The 19,423-nt window shown below is 34.4% G+C and overlaps 1 protein-coding gene across 2 annotated transcripts in view; it reads right to left on the reverse strand.

The window, feature by feature from the left end:
• Tenm1 (teneurin transmembrane protein 1) overlaps positions 1-5,422 on the reverse strand; it is a 710,827-nt gene extending 705,405 nt beyond the window's left edge. For both annotated transcript variants that reach the window (XM_021188844.2, XM_021188842.2), the window contains exon 1: positions 5,391-5,422. The gene's annotated coding sequence lies outside the window, so the exon portion shown is untranslated. The remainder of the gene's footprint in view (positions 1-5,390) is intronic.
• Between the last annotated feature and the right edge of the window lie 14,001 nt (positions 5,423-19,423).

Here is a 19,423-nt window from a genome sequence, read left to right on the forward strand (position 1 = left end):
TCTCTCTCTCTCTCTCTCTCTCTCTCTCTCTCTCTCTCTCATCTCTCAGACACACACATACAATTAATATTAATATAATTAGGTTGAAATATAAATGAATGAACACTAATACCAAAGGAAGTAAAGAGATTTAATCATTGTTTTTGTGCAGAGAGACAACGAATTTCTAGCTGTATCTATATCTGGTGAGTTAGCAGAATGATGCAGATGAGGTGATTCCCTACCCAGATGACTGTAAAGGTCACCTCTGAAAATTAAAAGACAGATTCCTAGTTTCATTCCAGCATCCTCCTATATACTTAAAGCCTGTGTCTGATTTTACAGTCCTCATCTTCAAAAGGTCATTAGGCCAAATATATTCAGAAGACAGTGACTGGTATAATTAAATGTGCCATGTTTGTATGCACTTCATGCCATTTGTCATGAAATTGCTGTGAAGAACTCAAGTAACAGAAATAGATGACTTCCAAACTTTTTTCTAAACCAAAATTTCCATTTAAAAATTGAGCAAACTGTTAGGAAGTGTGATATGCTTGGCCCAGGGAGTGGCACTACTAGGAGGGGAAGCCTTGGAGTGTCACTGTGGGTTTGGGCTTAAGACCCTCACCCTAACTGCCTGGAGTCAGTATTCTGCTAGCAGCCTTCAGATGAAGATATAGAACTCTTAGCTCCTCCTGCAGCATGCCTGCCTGGATACTGCCATGCTTCCACCTTGATAGTAAAGGACTGAACCTCTGAACCCGTAAGCCAGCCTTAATTAAATATTGTCCTTTATGAGAGTTGTCTTGGTCATGGTGTCTGTTAACAGTAGTAATACCCTAACTAAGACAGGAAGCTAAGAGCTATAATGAAGATCTGGTTTAAAACAAAACAAAATAAAACAAAGCAAAATGAAAAACCTTGAAGCAACAGATTCAGCATTTTCATAAAGTTAAAATATCTACAGATATCTTCTGCTTACATCAGGTTTCATCTAAAAATCTCAGTCTGGGACATATTCCCCAGTTCTATTTCCTACTTACTTGTAGCCCAGAGTCCCTGTCAGCAAGAAGCATGAATCTGAGTAGAGTTACTCATGTTAATGAGCAGACACTGAGAATTAGTAGCTGTTTTACACTTCCTACATTGTTGTGCCTTCCTACTATCACCAAAGAGGAATCTGCTTTAGGGACATCTTGTAGCATTAGAAGGCTAAAAAAAGGTAACAGCAAATTAAATTGTCAGAGGTCACTTTCAGACTAAAAATATATTGTAATCCTATCAATGTTGTAGTGGCTTTTGAAGAGTATTTTATGGTATTTTTCAAGGCAAATAAAAAAGCAATGAAAATCAACATTATTTCACACAGTCCCTTAAACTGAATGAAGTATTGCCAAACTACATATTAGATTCAGATAAGGCCAGAAATGCTGGAATAATATTTTGATTTCTACTTTTGACTATAGAAGAGTATGCTGCTTTATTCTGGGGTGAGTGTTGTATAGACAGGCTTTCTTCAAATTATAGTAACCTCTTCTCTTTCTCATTCCTATTTACATATTTTTGGCAAAATGTGTCGTTTATTGAAATGCAAAAATGCTTGGCATAAAAAGAAGTAAAAGGCCCAAACCTAGGATTTCAGGCACAGAGACTTTATTTATTTATTTTATTTTCAGATGTGTTTTCTTGAGAAACAGAAGAGACCAATCAGATCATGAATGTTTCCCTTTCACCATATGAGGACTTTAGTTTTTCAGGGTATATAAGACATACTAACTACACATTCTTACCATATGTTGCCCCCCAAAAGAGTGAACTTTTCTTAGAATCTAAGTCATGTCAAAGCAAAGCAAAACAAAAAACCTTGAAGCAACAAATTCAGCATTGTCATAAAGTTAAGATATCTACAGATATCTTCTGCTTACATCAGGTTTCATCTAAAAATATCACTATTTTAGACCATTTATTCCCAAAGAAGATATTAATGTCCTCATAGATTTCACACTATTGTATTGATTGCAACCTTTGAGATGGAGCAAATTTTGTCAGAGAACCCAAGGGAAAGAATGTGAAATTTGTTGACACAAAAAGGGGTGCATTATTTATAGAGTGTAGTATTTTTTGCCTATTACTTTCTGTTTAAAAGGTATTACTTTCCATTTATCAATTTAACATTTTCAGTTTTTCCATGGTCTCACATTTTCACCTCTTTAGTAACCCATGTTCATTCATCAAAGGTAATGTTCTTTCAAAGACAACTGATGAGGTAAAACAAAGTTCTGTAGGGCTTGTATGATTACATTTAAGTTTGAAGGAGTTTACCTAAGTAGTTGCTCACTTCTGTTTGTTATTATTTATTTGTTTGTTGTTTTGTTTTATTTTGCTTTGTTTTGTAGGAAGGTGTATTTTTGTTTGTTTCAGCAGAGAGTTTTTACATTTTCAAACCTTTACCTAGAGAAAATTACTTGAGGTACCCATCTAAACCTTTATACTCCCCTACTTTTTTTATCCCATCTTTTGTCTGGAGAATAAAAAGTTGACTTTGGAATAGCCTGCAATTTTCTAAAATTTCAGCAAAATGTTGATTTAGAATTGACCTGTAATGTCTTGAAAGACACATTTTTTTTTAAAAAAAAGAGAGAGTAATAACTAAGAGTCTAGCATACCATATACTGAAGCACACAGAATTTTAAATAAAACACTCTGATTTACATTGTTGGAGAAAGAAATACAAAGTCATAACAAGCCACTGACTTGGAAATAATCAAAACTGTTATTATGTTTCACTGCAAATTACAAACTGTCCTGGTAGAAGCCAGCTAAAATAAAAAGAGGGAATGATGTGACAATTTTAGGGCTTTCCATTTGTGATTAATTCTGCTATATCAGTCTCCATAAGACATTTAGGCATCTCAATGACTCCCTCTTTGTTTGATATAGAAAAAGTTTAGAAAGTTAATTAGGAATTAGTAATAAACAAAAACAGCAAGATAAAATAAAATAAAATAAAAACAAACTAGGTTCTTTTTTTAAAATTGTATAATGGTAAAAGACTGGGTATAGTGGTAAACATATCTAATAAAATGCTTTTGTAGATATTACAAAACAATATGATTATCTGTAAGTGGAGTGTATTTTGAGAAGGGAAACATTTGAGTCCATTCTAAACAAGGATTTCTCATCAGTCCTTAATACAAAGCTTATCAAATAGATGTATCTCATGTTCAGTGTTTTTCTTTACCATAAACATTTTAACTTTAGCTCATTATTTTGCATAGTTTATGATTTCCCTTCACTCATGTGGTTGATCCCTTCTGGATACCATCATGGAGTCAGCCTATTTTCCAAACAAAAATCTCATTTCCCAAACTGAACAAACTACTTCTTCCCCAAGCAGCCAGATCTCTCCGTTACTAATTAGGATTTTATGTACAGTAAAACGTTAATTAAATGAAGCTCAACTAATGAAACATTTAATTTCATGTTCTATACTCAAACTTTTATGAGCAAAAAAGAAGCATTGTGACTAAGCAAGCAGGTATCTTGGATTTACTAAAAGAGAAACAATTTCATCTCCCAAGAAATGACATGCTGTTATAAGGATTCTTCCCATTATCCAACTTTTTTTGAACAATAGTGACTGGTTACAGAATAAAGAATATGAGCCCCTGAGAAATATTACAAATACTAAAGTAAAACACAATTATCTTTTCTAAACTGTACTTATCAAGATAATTAAATGGACTACAGTTTTATAATACATTTCAACGACAAAGACTGAAATAAAAGATAAATGTGCTACTTAATCTTAAAGTGCCTTAATTAGCATTTACCACTCTCCATATTATAGTTAATTAAGACTTATCCATGTTACAAATGTTTGTTTATCACTGTTATGTGTGAAGAAAAAAAGAATAGTTTATCTTTATCTCTATAGGTATTACTGATAAGGTATCTAGATGTTTATAAAAAAATGAATAAATTAGTACAGAAACCTGCTGCAGCAGACTAGACGTTTCATGCACAGAGTTGTTAGCTCTGTATTTATATATTGTTTTGGAACAATGTAAGATACAAAATTATAACTGATGCATGCATTATATCTTTATTAAACCATAAGAACTAGATTTTATCTTACNGCTCATCAAGAATATTATTTTTAATGATAAATGTACAATGAAAATACTGGACTTTCCATGAGTTCTGTCATTTTTATACAATGAACTGGCTCCACAATTTGCAAGTTCGAAACAACCATGTTTCTGCTGGAACCAAAAGGTGCTCAGGAATGGTTTTCCCTTTTCACACTATAATTCTCAGAAACAAAGGAGGATGCTTTTCTTCTGTTTTATTGGGAGTGTGTCTTGTGTATTTATTTTATATCATTGCTACTCTAAAATCAATCTGATGATGTTTTAAGAGACAATAAAAGCCAGAACTATAAAGCATAGATTTATCTATCGGTGACAGCATTGTAAGAAGAGCCATTTACAGTAATTTGTAAGTAATTTATAAGGGTACTAGTTGGGGGCCAAGATTTTCTTTGTATTATCAAACTAAAAACTTCTCAATTTTAAAGGAAGAATAATTCTTGGTAAGTTAATTGCTCACTCAGGGACTATCATCAGGCATGGTTTGAAGGATGTAATGAACAGGAACTATTCAGAAGTTTGGGGAAGAAACTATAAGGTAATATTGCTGAACCTTTCAGTTCTAACAGAACTTGTCACAACTCCCACATTTTAGATCTCATTTAGTATTTAAATTCCTTTAATGCTATGTCATGTGCACATAATAATAATGTCACATAAATGAACTTTTATTGGTTAAGACTGTAGGGATAGACATTTGCCTTATTACACTGAGAAATTAGAGGCTGAGGCAGGTGGATCACTGAGAGTTTAAGGGATGCCTTGGGTTAAATAATGAATTCATCCCTCAAAATATCCAAAAGAAACAAGACCACCATTAAAAAGCAACGTCAAAATAGCAACCTGAAAAAATAAGGCATAATATTGACCTTAGATTCCCCTTCAAACACAATCAAACTCATGATAAGAACACAGCAGTGAGGCTTCATAGTCCATTAGTCTAAAAAAAGCTCCAAATATTTTAAGTTAAACTTTGTGTATCACATTGAGGCACAAGACATGTCCTATTCTAACCTAACTCTAAGCATTAAGTAATTTCTGTTTGCTATAGAAATAATTTTTACCATAAAGAAATTTAGCAATTTATTAAAAATTAAGAATAACAATAAGAAAAAATATATACCCCCTACCCCATCTCCATTTTAGTTTGATAACTGGAATACAGGTGGTTTTTTGGAGAAATAAGATAAATTGAGGAAGAAGAGATTAAAGGCATTCTAAAACTTAATGAATAATCAACTAAAAATATCACATACTTACTTTGCTGAAATGGTCAATCATAAAATGTACCTGTAAAAATAAAAATGCAATTTCAATTTTCTTGATCTTTTATGTTTGTATTATCAAAAATTTATGTTTATATTATCAAAAATGATAGAACAGCTTTAAAATTTTATAGCAGAAAGGTCAGCTGAGCAAAAATGGGCTTTTACAAATTTCACCATGAATATTTCTTCGCCTTTGTAAAGGTGATTAAAACTTAAATTAGGAGTAATATGTGATAGTTTTCACTTCTGTATCTTACCTATCAATTCTGATTTTTCCCATGGCATTGTAGGTATGTGGGTAAGAAAATTATCATTCTCAAAATAAATCATAGCATGCTAGTGGGCAGGAAGCACTGTCTGCCAAGGTTCCTGTCCAGTTTATCACTTCAAGGTCTACTTAGTGCATTTTTACTTCATTAATCAATGTTTGAACACTTAACAAGTTTATTCCCAGTCAGGGTAAATCACTCCCACACCCTATTACTGCAGGGCTGAGTTGGAGCAGATTATTGCCATGAGAGATTACTAGGATGCTTGACAAACGAGCCTATAATGTTTCATTCTTTCCCTGTCAGGTAAAATTTAGTGGAATTAGGATTGACATCAAAGGCATTTCTGAAAAGGTCACGATCTTATCACATCACTTAGATCAAGCGCTGTAAGGATTTGTTTCAAGATGGGTAGGAAATCTTTACAACTCTAGACAACTTGGATAAGACATTTGGATGCCCTCCCTATCCCAGTACATCACCAAATCTGTTGGAGAGTTAAAGGGCATAGTGTTGACAGAACTGCTTACTTAAATAACTCACAAGATTTGAAGGTTAGTGCTTGTATGATACTAGATCACAAATTATTTTACACACATGGTTCACAGCACTATCTTTACCCTATGCACTCCCAGTGTGGTCACTTTGGTATATCCTATCTTAAATGAAAAACTATTCTTTCTTAGTCACCTGCCACAGCATAACAAATAAAAGATACCCCATCAATATTCTATGACCATAACTCTTCCCAAATTTCCGTCTGTGATGGGTAGTGTTTTCCATTCGACAGGATTTGGAATGATTTACAAGATATGTCTCCAGATACACTTGTGGGTGACTATTTAACCTCTTGTCATGATTTTTATTACTTTTATTTTTATATTCCAGTTGTTACCCACCACACATCATGATTTTAAAGAATTACATTATATTTATTGTGATGGGAAGATCTTTCTAAGAGTGTGCAGCACCATTTCCTAAGCCAGGATCCTGGATTACATAAAAAGAGAACATATACTTGTGTACAAGCATCCATCAGTGTCTGCTCCCTGATCAAGAACACTATTTAACCAGCTGTTTCAAATTCCTGCTTTCTTGACTTCCTGCCATGATGCATTAAAGCTTTGAAATGTGAGCCATAGTAAATTATTTTAAAGTTTCTTTTGTGATAATATTTTAACAAGCGGGAAAAGAAATCAAGCTTCATAATGTCGTGTTACAGCACTAGACAGTTGCAGCCAGGTTAGCCTAATTCTTAGCACCTATCATTGATGCATGCTATTGGTTATACACATTCTACCAGTCCTTTACCAGTGCCAATTCTTTACACTATTAGTCTATAAGAAAACAAATTGTCCAACTTATTACACACTTCACTTCAGCATTAATAATATTTCCCTTCTTTGTCATATTTCCTCACAATCTAGTAAAAACACAACCCATCATTTCCTACTAAAGGCCCCGTGAGTTGAGAAGACAATTACTGATTGCTTTAAAGATAGTCAAATATACCATTTATAGTATAGCACTATAAGATCACCATCATACAGCCCTTGGCACTTGTAATTCCATCATGGTTCATTTACTTAGCACTTTGAAAAAACCTAGAATCACTTAAGAATGGGGTATCAATGAAATATTGTCTAGTTTAGATTGGCTGTGAGCTTGTATTGTAAACCATTTTCTTATTGGGTTAATTGATATATGAAGATCCTGTATGTGGACAGCCTCACTTCATAGGATAAAACTATACGGGAATCAAGCAAGTCAGTTGAACACCAGCAATAATAACAGCTGCTTCAAGTCACTGAAGCCTTGACTTTGCCACTATGATGGGTTATAACCTGGAACTGTGAGATATAGCAAGTTCTTTGTTTCTTAAGTTGCTTATGTCAGAATATTTTTCACAACAGAAAGGCAAACTAAGAAAAACAATCATGTCTTTTTTCTTTTGTTTTGAGATTGTATTTAAAGTTCAAAAATTCTCCCTTCCATTTCCACCCTGTAAACATTTCAATATATCCTTTCCTTCTCTCCTTCAAATGGATGCTCTTTTTGATTAATTTTTGTTACATTCATATACACATTGGTATATACATATATTCCTAGATGCAACCTGTTAATTCAATATAATGTCACCTGTATGTGTGTTTTCAGGGTTGACCATTTGGTATTAGACAACCAATTGAGGAGTTATTGGCTTATAACTGACAAGATAAAATTTTCTCACATGAAATTTGTAATTAATTATGTTTTATATGATTCATTGAATTGGTCTATGATGACCACAAATCAATTTTGGAACCTTTGCATCATTCCCAAAATACCTGTTGTGCTCATTTGTTTAACTTCTTATCCCTGCCTGCATTATAGGGAACCATGCATCTGCTTTTTGTATTTACAGGTTTTTTTCTAGAACATTTCACATGAACATGATCATGTAATATCTTTTGCATCTAGAGATTTTCATTTAGCATAATGTTTTGAAGAATTATTATTTGCTTGGGGGAAAACAACTTCAGAATATTTGAATATGTGTTGAAGGACATTTCTATACATTATACACTATTTTTGGAAAATGCAAGAATGTGGATTACAGGATACAGATCCCATAAAAGTGTATTCTGGAGGTCATGTCTTTAGAGGTTATATCTTGTTTTTGTCTGACCTTCCTGTTTCCTGTCTTCCATGTTTTATGTGGCTCCATTCCACTACATACCTGTAACATGATGTACTATAACACCAGATCCCTAGAAAAAAAGAAACTATGAACCAAAATAAATCTTTTTCTATTAAGTTATTATGTTAGATGTTAGTCATAGCAAAAAAATCACAGATACTTTAGGTATTAAGAATAATATAAAAATATGGACATGTTTTGCTACAAGCGTGCTTTTTTTTTTTTTTTTTTTTTTTTTTTTTTTTTTTTTTTTTTTTTTTTTTTTTTTTTGGTTTTTGAAGACAGGGTTTCTCTGTATAGCCCTGTCTGTCCTAGAACTCACTTTGTAGACCAGGCTGGCCTCAAACTCAGAAATTTGCCTGCCTCTGCCTCCCAAGAGCTGGAATTAAAGGCATGCACCATCACTGCCTGGCGTCAAGCATGCTTTTATTCCTTTTATGCATATACCTAGAAATATTTGATTAGATCATTTTTGCACATAATACATTTTTGTTGAACTTTCTTTCATATCAAAATAACATACCACAGAAATTTCAGTTTAAAATCAAACCCAAGCTCCTTGACTCCATAGTTTACAGCATTTCTACATCCTGTGCAGTCACTAATTCTTAAAGTCCTATTTCTGTAAGATCACTATAGGATTCTAAATTGGTTTTTCTTAAAAGTTGTTATTTTCCATAAGACCATTAATTTCCTTGTCTATATCTTCTTTAAAAATATATATCTGCAAAAGCAATAGCTCCACACTGGAGCCTGTATGAGTATGATACTCAGCCATATATAACCAGGCTTAGCACACATGTATTCTCAAAACTTGAGAGGTAGAGCTATATTAAGAATTTCGTGGTTGTCCATTGCTATATATGAATTTAAAGCCAGCCTGGAAAATATGAAACCCTGTATGTATGTATGCATTATTGACCTACAATTTGGTTATAAACATTTGAATATATATCTCTATCTCTATCTCTATCTCTATCTCTATCTCTATCTCTATCTCTATATCTATATATAGTCCATAAATGTACTATAGAGAAAAAGCATATTTTTAAGTAAAGTTATTTATTATGACTTTTCTAAATCCATAGTGTTTTTGTGTTTAGTCTTTTAATATCAACAAAGTACTAGAAATTGAAGATCCATCAAGATATACAGCCAGATCACTCCATAATAACTTGTTCTTTATCTGGAATTGTTCCAGAAACATGAGCTGAATTTTATGTTATAATTTTTTAAATTTTCATATGTGTTTGAATTTGGAGTTTTTTTTATACATTTTAAGCTTAATGTATTAGACCTACTTTTTCCAGACTGATTAAAAGCTACTCATAAAAGGCAAATACTGTGAGCTTTTATTTTATATTCTGCTGACCAACACACTAACCAATAAGTATATTTTGATAAAACACTTCTTCCAGTATTTGAAGTACCATAAAGTCTTTCTCAGAGATGTGTTCTTTTTCTAGGAGAGAGGAATTTGCCTTTAGTCTATCGGCAAAGACTGCTACTATTGTCTTATATGTTTTTGGAAATACTGCTGTACAGCCTAGGCTTCTGTCTTCTTTCCTGCAATATAGACAGTGTTGGAGTAAGAAAATCTCAGTATTTTTTCTGTCTCCTGAATTATCCTCTTAGTGTGCTTACTCTGATTCCTCAATTATGCATTTATGAGATGTAATATTTAGTCATTTTTTTGTGGATGGCCGTAATATGCCTACTTAAGACTTTCACCGATTTCTGGCTATGTTTTATTAACCTGATAAAAGTGTACAGTATTTTATTCTTTGTCGTATTCATCATACTTGAAAAATTAATGTATATTTTTTAATATTTAGAAATTTCCTTCCTAGGACAACCTGCTGTCCTGGTTTCTGTGCTTTGGATATATCCTATATAAGCTCCTTTATACTTTCATTTTCTGCAAAGCATTTCCTTCTTTAGAGAAAAACATTATATAAGTTTGACATGTGGACATTAAATACCATCATATTTCAAAGGCAATTGAGGATTATCTCCATTAAATTGATAGAAAATAATGAGCATGAAATTTGATAAGCAGAAAATAATTGAAAAAAATGGGAAATTCCCCATAATTTTCAACCAGAAGTCTATTTCCACAATTATTTTATTTTTAAATAGCATGTTATCTTATATATAGTCTTGAAATTACCTAAAGTAGTATTTCATTACAATTAGATAACATTTATACATTTAATAATAGATCCTGTTACCATGGAACCATAACTGAGTATTTTAGCTCAAGCATTGATTTTTCAGCAATTAAGCCCTTAGCTCTAATGTTTCATTAACAGATTTTTATATGAATGTAATTATTTGGATGAGAATGTTGAAAACATTTCCTAGTTGCAAATGACACTTGAATTGGAAGAACAGCAAAGGCTGAAGGAACTGCAATTAAAACCTAAAAAACAGAATATGATGCAGGTGACTGAATCAATATTAGACAAAATGTTTTCTTATCTTCGAGAAAACTTGAGACTAAGAAAGTATGTTCTTAAACCATCCAACAATGATACTGTCTCTGCTTCTATGATTAACAATCCACCTAATAAATGTTCCATATTAACAGGAAAATGTATTAATGAGTAAGGATGAGGTGAATCCCTTGAAGTTATTTTCCCTGGGCAAATGGAACAAGGACATTATTAGTAGTTTAGTAATCTGCCAATTTTCTGACCATATATCACCTGTTCTAATAGAGTTTGTGTCCAGGAGTCTCATTATACTACATCTGGACTTGAACCAGAAGTATTGATCATTTTCTTTGTGTTCTGGACGACTGCTTCAGAGTAGTATTTACTAATTAAAATGTGATAGCTAGCCTAAGTGTAGAAACAGATGGAGAAAGACAATGTTTTCATATTGGATTACTCTCACTGAAGGAACGCCATAAACATATTATCATAACTCATACAAATGAAGAAAATTAGGGGCAAATCTGGAGCATGATGACAGAGGATGCATATGGAGATACGTTGGCAGTGACTAGGGCATTTGAAGCAGATGATCAACTCTTGTGATTCTGGAGAGAGAAGAAGCTGTTTGACAAGGAAATGCCAGAAGAGAAAGTCTTTTACAGAGAAGTTTAAGCTGTACACTTAGCATCCATCTGTCTAAACAAGATTTCTGAATTCAAAGTGGTTACATCGCTCCAAAGAGGCAGAACTGTAGTGTGAACATAATTTAGTTGTTTTAAGTAGGAATTGTGCTTGAATATTTGTAAACTACATAAAACCAAGGCAATGTTTTGATCAGTCATCAGGTTGAATCCTATAATAATGCCCTGAAATGTATTAATAAGTCTCTGTGAACTTCAGTTGCATAAATCATAATTATTGGGGAAAATTCTGGGGATTGTACAAAGTGTGTAACATTTTAAAATAGATACTTAATAAACACAGGTTAATAGAATTAATTATTTCTTAAGAAAATGGTGACAATACATGTTGGAGAGAATGAGAAAGAGGAATACTTCTCCATTGGTGGTGGGATTGCAAACTGGTACAACCATTCTGGAAATCAATCTGGAGGTTTCTCAGAACATTGGAAATAGATCTACCTAGAGAACCAGCTATACCACTTTTGGGAATATACACAAAAGATGCCCCACCATGCCATTGGGGCACATGTTCCACTAGGTTCATAATGGCAATATTTGTGACAGCCAGAAGCTGGAAACAACTTAGGTGTTCCATGACAGAAGAATGGGTACAGAAAATGTGGTTCATTTACACAATGAAATACTACTCAACTAATAAGAACAAGGACATCTTGAGTTTTGCAGGCAAATGGATGGAACTAGAAAATATCATCCTGAGTGAGGTAACTCAAACCCAAATGGATGTGCATGGCATGTACTCACTAATAAGGGGACATTAGGCAACGAATAAATAAATAAATAAATAAATAAATAAATAAATAAATAAATAACAGAATATTCAAGATACAGTCCACAGAGGTCAAAAAGCTCAACAAGCTGAAGTGTTCAAGTGAGGATTCTTTAGTCCCACTTGAGAGAGAGAGAGAAGAAAGCAATCACAAGTGGGGAGGGAGGGAGGGAACTTGGAGAGAAAGTGGATAGAGGGAGTAGGGGGAGGTGGTGGGTGGAGGGGAGAGGACTGAAGCTCTGAGGGCCAGCAGAAAGAATGAAAACAGGCAACCCCAGGAGGTAGGTGGTTGGGAGGACCCTCCGAATGTACCAGAGACCTATGAGGTAAGAGATTTTCAGGACTCAAAGACCTTAGATGAAATGCCCAACAGTAGAGAGAGGGAACATAAAGAGCCCACCTCCAGCAGGAAGACAGGACATCAAGTGAGGGATGGGGTTGCCATCCCACAGTCACACCTCTGATCCATAATTGTTCCTGTCAGAAAGAATTGCAGGGATGGAAATGGAGAGGAGCCTGAGGAAAAAAAATGTCCAGTGAATGGCCAAAGTGGGATTCAGCTCAAGGGGAGGTCTCAAGGCTAGACACTATTTACTGAGGCTAAGGAGTGCTCACAAAAAGGATCTATCATGACTACTCTCTGAAAGATCCAACAAGCAGATGAAAGGGTCAGATGCAGATATTTGCACCGAACCAATGGACAGAAGCAGCTGACCACTGATGTTGAATTAGGGGAAGGCTGAAAGAAGCTGAGGAGAAGGGAAATCCTATAGGAAGACCAGCATTCTCAATTAATCTGCACCCCCCAAGATCTCTCAAACACTGGACCACCAAACAGACAGCATGTACCAGCTGATATGAGGCCCCTAACACACATACAGTAGAGGACTTCCGTGTCTGTGTTCATTCAGAGATGATGCACCTAACCCTCAAGAGACTGGAGGCCCCATGGTATTTAAAGGTCAGGTAGAGTGGTGGGTGAGGACATCCATGAGGAGACAGAGGGGTGGAGAGGTGGTATGGGATGTGGAACAGTTGGGGGCTGGATCTGGGAGGGGAATAAAATAGGGGGTTTAAAAACTAACCACCAAACCCAGAAACTATTACATATGCCAGAAAGATTTGGCTGATGGTTCACTGATATAGCTATCTCTTGTGAGGCTATGCCAGTGCCTGGCAAATACAGAAGTGGATGCTCACAATCATCTATTGGAGAACACAGCGCCCCCACTGGAGGAGCTAGAGAAAGTACCCAAAGAGCTAAAGGGGTCTACAACCCTATAGGAGGAGAAGCAATATGAATTAACCAGTACCCCCCCCCCAAGCTCATGTCTCTAGCTGCATATGTAGTAGAGGATGGCCTAGTTGGCCATCAATGGGCAATACCAGGGCCAGGAAGTGGGAGTGCGTGGGTTGGGGAACAGGATGTGGGGAGGATATAGGTGGCTTTGGGGATAGCATTTGAAATGTAAATGAAGAAAATATCTAATAAAAAATGCCCTAATTCTTGGGCAAATGAATGTATCTTGAGGATATCATCCTTAGTGAGGTAACCCAATCACAAAGGAAGTCACTATATATGCACTCACTGATAAGTGGATATTAACCCAGAAACTTAGAATATCCAAGATGCAATTTGTAAAACACATGAAACTCCAGAAGAATGAAGACCAAAGTGTGGACACTTTGCCCCTTCTTAGAATTGGGAACAAAATACCCATGGAAGGAGCTTACTGCTTATTTGTAGAAGTTAATTTTACTTGTAGTTTTCATTTTTCAAATTCATACTATACTTCTTGGCAGTTTTCGCTGTACATGAAATCTTCTGAAATGATGGCAAGTATTACAGAAATAATAGATGATTGAAATTCACAGAAAGTAAATGTTTTTGTCTAATGTATTATAATGTATTAGTATTGTTCCTAAGGCTATAAATCATGAACATTGACATGATATTAGCAGATATTGGTAATAAGTTAGCCAACACTTTCTACATGCTTAGGAAGTATTTGTATCTATGTTTGTAATAATTTTGGCTGGTTCATGTGTGGTAATGGATTTATTACCCATAATATAAGGGAACTTTATTTTTCCCACTTTGATGATGAATAAACTAACACAATGATCTTACATGGAATGTTCAGTGTTACACAATTAATAAGTGTCAGCATCAGGATTGAAATCTGTCTCTTCAATCCACATTCTGAACACACATTACTATACTGATTCTCATATAAATCCATCCATCCATCCATCCATCCATCCATCCATCCATCCATCCATCCATCCATCCATCAATAGATCAATCAAGTACAGACAAAATTCTTAACATGCTGTGGATGGAATACTATATGAACTTATCAAGAAAAAGTGTCACTAAACTAGATAATAAATTCATCTAAATTAACAAATTAAATTCTGTGTCTCATTTATAAAAGGGGATCACAGTGAAAAAGCAAAGGAGGAATAGATGAATTTATTAACATTCCCAGCAGTACCTGAATACACTGTTTACATTTGTATTTATTAACATCTTGAGAAAGAACAGTTTCTTTAATGTAATATGCTCATCATATTAAAGCAATATATTTGAAGGCCACATATTTATCTCAGGACTCATAGTGAAAATCTTTCTGTATATTACAAGTATCTTTCATAAACAAAACACAATTTATATTGAATTATTTTTTACCTTTCTCAAATTTCATTTCTAATGGTTAGTTATATTGTGTCACCAACATTTCTCAGATAAACTTTTTTGTTGTGAGAATAATTTCTTGACTACATTATTTCTCCTTTGTATTATCCATTCAAGCAGGCTACAATAAAATCTCATTATGTCATTTTCATGGAATGCAGAAAAGAAAACATCATAAAGAGAAAATGATAAAAATGGGATGTATTGCTCATTGGAGACTTTCCCCTCAAGCTCTCTTTGTAGTAGACATCTGTGCATTCACATCTGTTTCAGGACAACATTGAAAGAATCATGTGTTTGTTACATTACTGCTTCTAAAATCCACCTACCTATTGTCAAATATTATTTTTAAACAGGATGCAATTTGTGACAATTGCCTGTGGTTGAAATGAAAAGCAAAGGTCATTATCACTATCCCACTTCACATATTCAGAACGCAGATAACTGATGTCCTAGTTCTACTGTTTCTAATGTTTTCCAGATTGGCTCTCCAGCTTCATAGTAGTCAAATGTGAAGCCATGGAAAGGAGCATGTACAAATGCAGCATCGAAAATCCTACCGAAGACCTAGAGAATCAGAATCAGAATGATAACAAGATCCCCTGTGATTTCTTTGCTCATTAAACTGGGGAAAGCATTGCTTTAGTAATGACAGAATGACTGGCTGATAGGGATATACAAAAAAAGACTTTCACCACAAGACCATGAACAAGAAACTGGTGAAATTAACAAAATATACAAAACTATGAAACAACATATCATTACAAAAGGTAGGGTGACTAGTACTTACTTAGTGCCATGCATCAGAGGTTTTATGATCTACACTAGTTCTTTTCTTTTCCCAATTTTTATTAGGTATTTTCTTCATTTACATTTCAAATGCTATCCGGAAAGTCCCCTATACCCTCCTCCACTTGCTCTCCTACCCACCCACTCCCACTTCTTGGCCCTGGTGTTCCCCTGTACTGGGTCATATAAAGTTTGCAAGACCAAGGCGACTCTCTTCCCAATGATGGCCAAATAGGCCATCTTCTGCTACATATGCAGCTAGAAACAAGAGCTCTGGAAGTACTGGTTAGTTCATATTGTTGTTCCACCTATAGGGTTGCAGACCCCTTCAGCTCCTTGGGTACTTTCTCTAGCTCCTNCATCGGGAGCCCTGTGTTCCATCCAATAGATGACTGAGCATCCACTTCTGAGTTTGCTAGGCACTGGCATAGCCTCACAAGAGACTGCTATATCAGGGTCCTTTCAGCAAAATCTTGCTGGCATTTATAATAGTGTCTGCGTTTGGTAGCTGATTATGGGATGGATCCCTGGGTGTGACAGTCTCTGGATAGTCAATCCTTTCTTCTCAGCTCCGAACTTTGTCTCTGTAACTACTTCCATGGGTGTTTTGTTCCCAATTCTAAGAAGGAGCAAAATGTCCACTCTTTGGTCTTCATTCTTCTTGAGTTTCATTTGTTTTGCAAATTGTATCTTGGGTTTTCTAAGTTTCTGGGCTAATATCCACTTATCAGTGAGCACATATCATGTGAGTTCTTTTGTGATTGGGTTACCTCACTCCACATCCTCTCCAGCATCTGCTGTCACCTGAATTTTTGATCTTAGCCATTCTCACTGGTGTGAGGTGGAATCTCAGGGTAAAGAAACTTTAATAAAGCTCAAAGCACACATTGTACCTCACACTAGTTATTTTCTTACACTCATGCTTATTTCTTCTATTTGGCTGGCTGAAGTTGAACATACTGACTTGCTTATTAGTCATTGAGTTTGTATTATTCTTTTTCTTTACAGAATCCAACATTTTAATCTATTTTTCTTTGATATACTTTTGTTCTGATTTGCTTATCAGCAAGTAATTCAAAAGCAAGAGCTTTACTGGTATGATTCTCCACTTTCCCCGTTGACTTATTTATTTATTTATTTTTTTGAGACAGGGTTTTTCTGTATAGCCCTGGCTGTCCTGGAACTCACTTTGTAGACCAGGCTGGCCTCGAACTCAGAAATCTGCCTGCCTCTACCTCCCAAGTGCTGGGATTAAAGGCATGTTCCACCATGCCCAGCTCCCTGTGGAATTTTGAAAATTCCAAGCATACCATAAACACTCAAAATAGTTTTGAGAGGAAAAAAATCTTGGTGGTAGGACTCTGATGATATATTTGGATTTTGGGTCTCTCCTACATTTATACTTATTGTCTGGATTATCTCATCTTTTTAAATATATTCATAATTTCATTACAAAATGTAATATACTTTTAACAAATTCTCTCCTGATCTCCTTTATTCACTTCACTCTCACATCAAACCACTTCTTCTAATAACTCACATAGTAAGCATATTTTCACACTATAAATTTAGTTCTGACAGTGTCTTTAATGTCCTACCCATGGATCCATAGCTACTTTTAATTTCCACTTTTCTCTAGCATAGAAATCTGAAACTGAATACATCAAAAATTTGCTTCTTCAATTTCTCTCTAGGTGTCTCAACTCTAACATATGAAAGTGCTACCATTACTTGCTCAAGTATGGAAACCCAAATCTTGAGTTCATTTTCTCATTCTGCTGTGTCACATACTCCCAATCTAGGAAGTTCTGTGGAGACTATTTTCAAGATAAATTTTGAATCTCCTAACTCACCTTCATATCCACGATTACATCCTGCTTCCACAAGACCATCTCATATATATATATATATATATATATATATATATATATATATATATATATATACTTTGACAAGAACCCTTTACCTGGTTATTTCATTCTAAATATCTTACATTGACCTATGATTACTCCCCTCCTTCCTGGGAGGGACTTGCTCTTATGTCTCTCTCATTTTCCTAAAATACCAACTTACTATCTCTTCTGATACTCCATGTTTAGTAACACCCCAGGTAATGTTCATTTATTAATCAATCATAAATGTTATCCATTCATAGAGTATATCAGGCTGGCTCCTGAACTTTATGTTTCTATTACCTTATTGGGTAAAATTATTTCAAAATCATAGATAATATATTGCTGTATAGACAATTCCTTGTCTTTGTTCAGTTTTATTGATAGCTTTTATGTTTAACGGATACAGATTTGTGCTTTTAATCATGTGTTGTTGTTTTTTTTTCCAATAATACTCTAATCTGTAGTACGGCAGAAATATGAGTAGTCTACATCAATATTGTATCTCTGGAGTGTAACACATGAACAAGAATGTAGTAAGTATACTAAAAATATTTATTGTATGAATGAATAGTGGTGGGTAACACCTTCAGTTTTGAAAATTTTCTTGTTCTATTCTAATTCAAACCAATGACTATGTGGACCCTTGCTCATTCATAAAGTCCATTATATTCTAAAATCTTTCCATGAACATTGATCTCACATTTAGTAATTGCATCAGGTTCTGGTCATATTTACATATTACCAAAAAAAACCTGTCATACTTTAAGTACAAAGAGTGCCTAAAATCCTCCTTTCTAATCTTGTTTTTATTCCTAAATTTCTGGATGCTATATTTAATTTTGGACCCTTATTAATCATGTCTTCTTAAGCCTACATCTCCTGGACTCTGATCCTCCTACAGTATCTGAGGCAAAACATGTCACTTTATTTCTATACCTGAGCCTACATACACTGGTAATGACTATTTAAAAGAAAAAAAAAAAACCCACTACTAATCTTATATCATGACAGGACTTGTCCAAAAGCTGTATATGGCTGTGAATATAAATGCTTCATATATTTGAACCTGTAATTCATGACATTACTTAAATTTTTATTGTGTGAATTTTTCTGCTCTTTCTTCTTTTCTTTTCCTTTTTTCTTGAAAAGAACCTTTTCATACACACCAGTTTTTAAAAAAATTATTGTATTTAAATAAGATTCCCCAAATCATGGTGCTCATATATTTCAAATATATTTAGAATATGCCTACTTCAGAAAAATATTATTTCTGATAATGAAGAATCATTTAAAGATGATATATAAATGTATATATACACATCATATACATATACATATACATACACATACACATACATGCACATATACACATACACATATACATATACATACATACAGAGAGAGAGAGAGAGAGAGAGAGAGAGAGAGAGAGAGAGAGAGAGAGAGAGACTATTAACATGATTCATCTTTGTTCTAGAAAAAAAATAACATTGGTGAGATCATGTGTCCCTTTTTAAGTTTCAGAAAATAGGTCATTATAACATGGTTCTATTGCTCTGCTAGGCTACATTCTGGTCCTACACAGACTTCAGAAATAATTCTCTGGGGTAATCTTTTGTTTGTCATCTCATCAATAATTTTCCTTATTAGAAGGATAGAGGTGAAGAGGGAAAATTATCAACCCTATCAGTGAATCAACAGATTTCCTTTCTTAAAATGTTCACAGCTGCTTTGGCTGGATATAAAGCCAAAGTTTCAAACAATGTAGAAGACTGTGTCTTCTATT

The sequence above is a fragment of the Mus pahari genome, chromosome X (assembly GCF_900095145.1).
Source record: "Mus pahari chromosome X, PAHARI_EIJ_v1.1, whole genome shotgun sequence".
In the NCBI taxonomy this organism is placed as follows: Eukaryota; Metazoa; Chordata; class Mammalia; order Rodentia; family Muridae; genus Mus; species Mus pahari.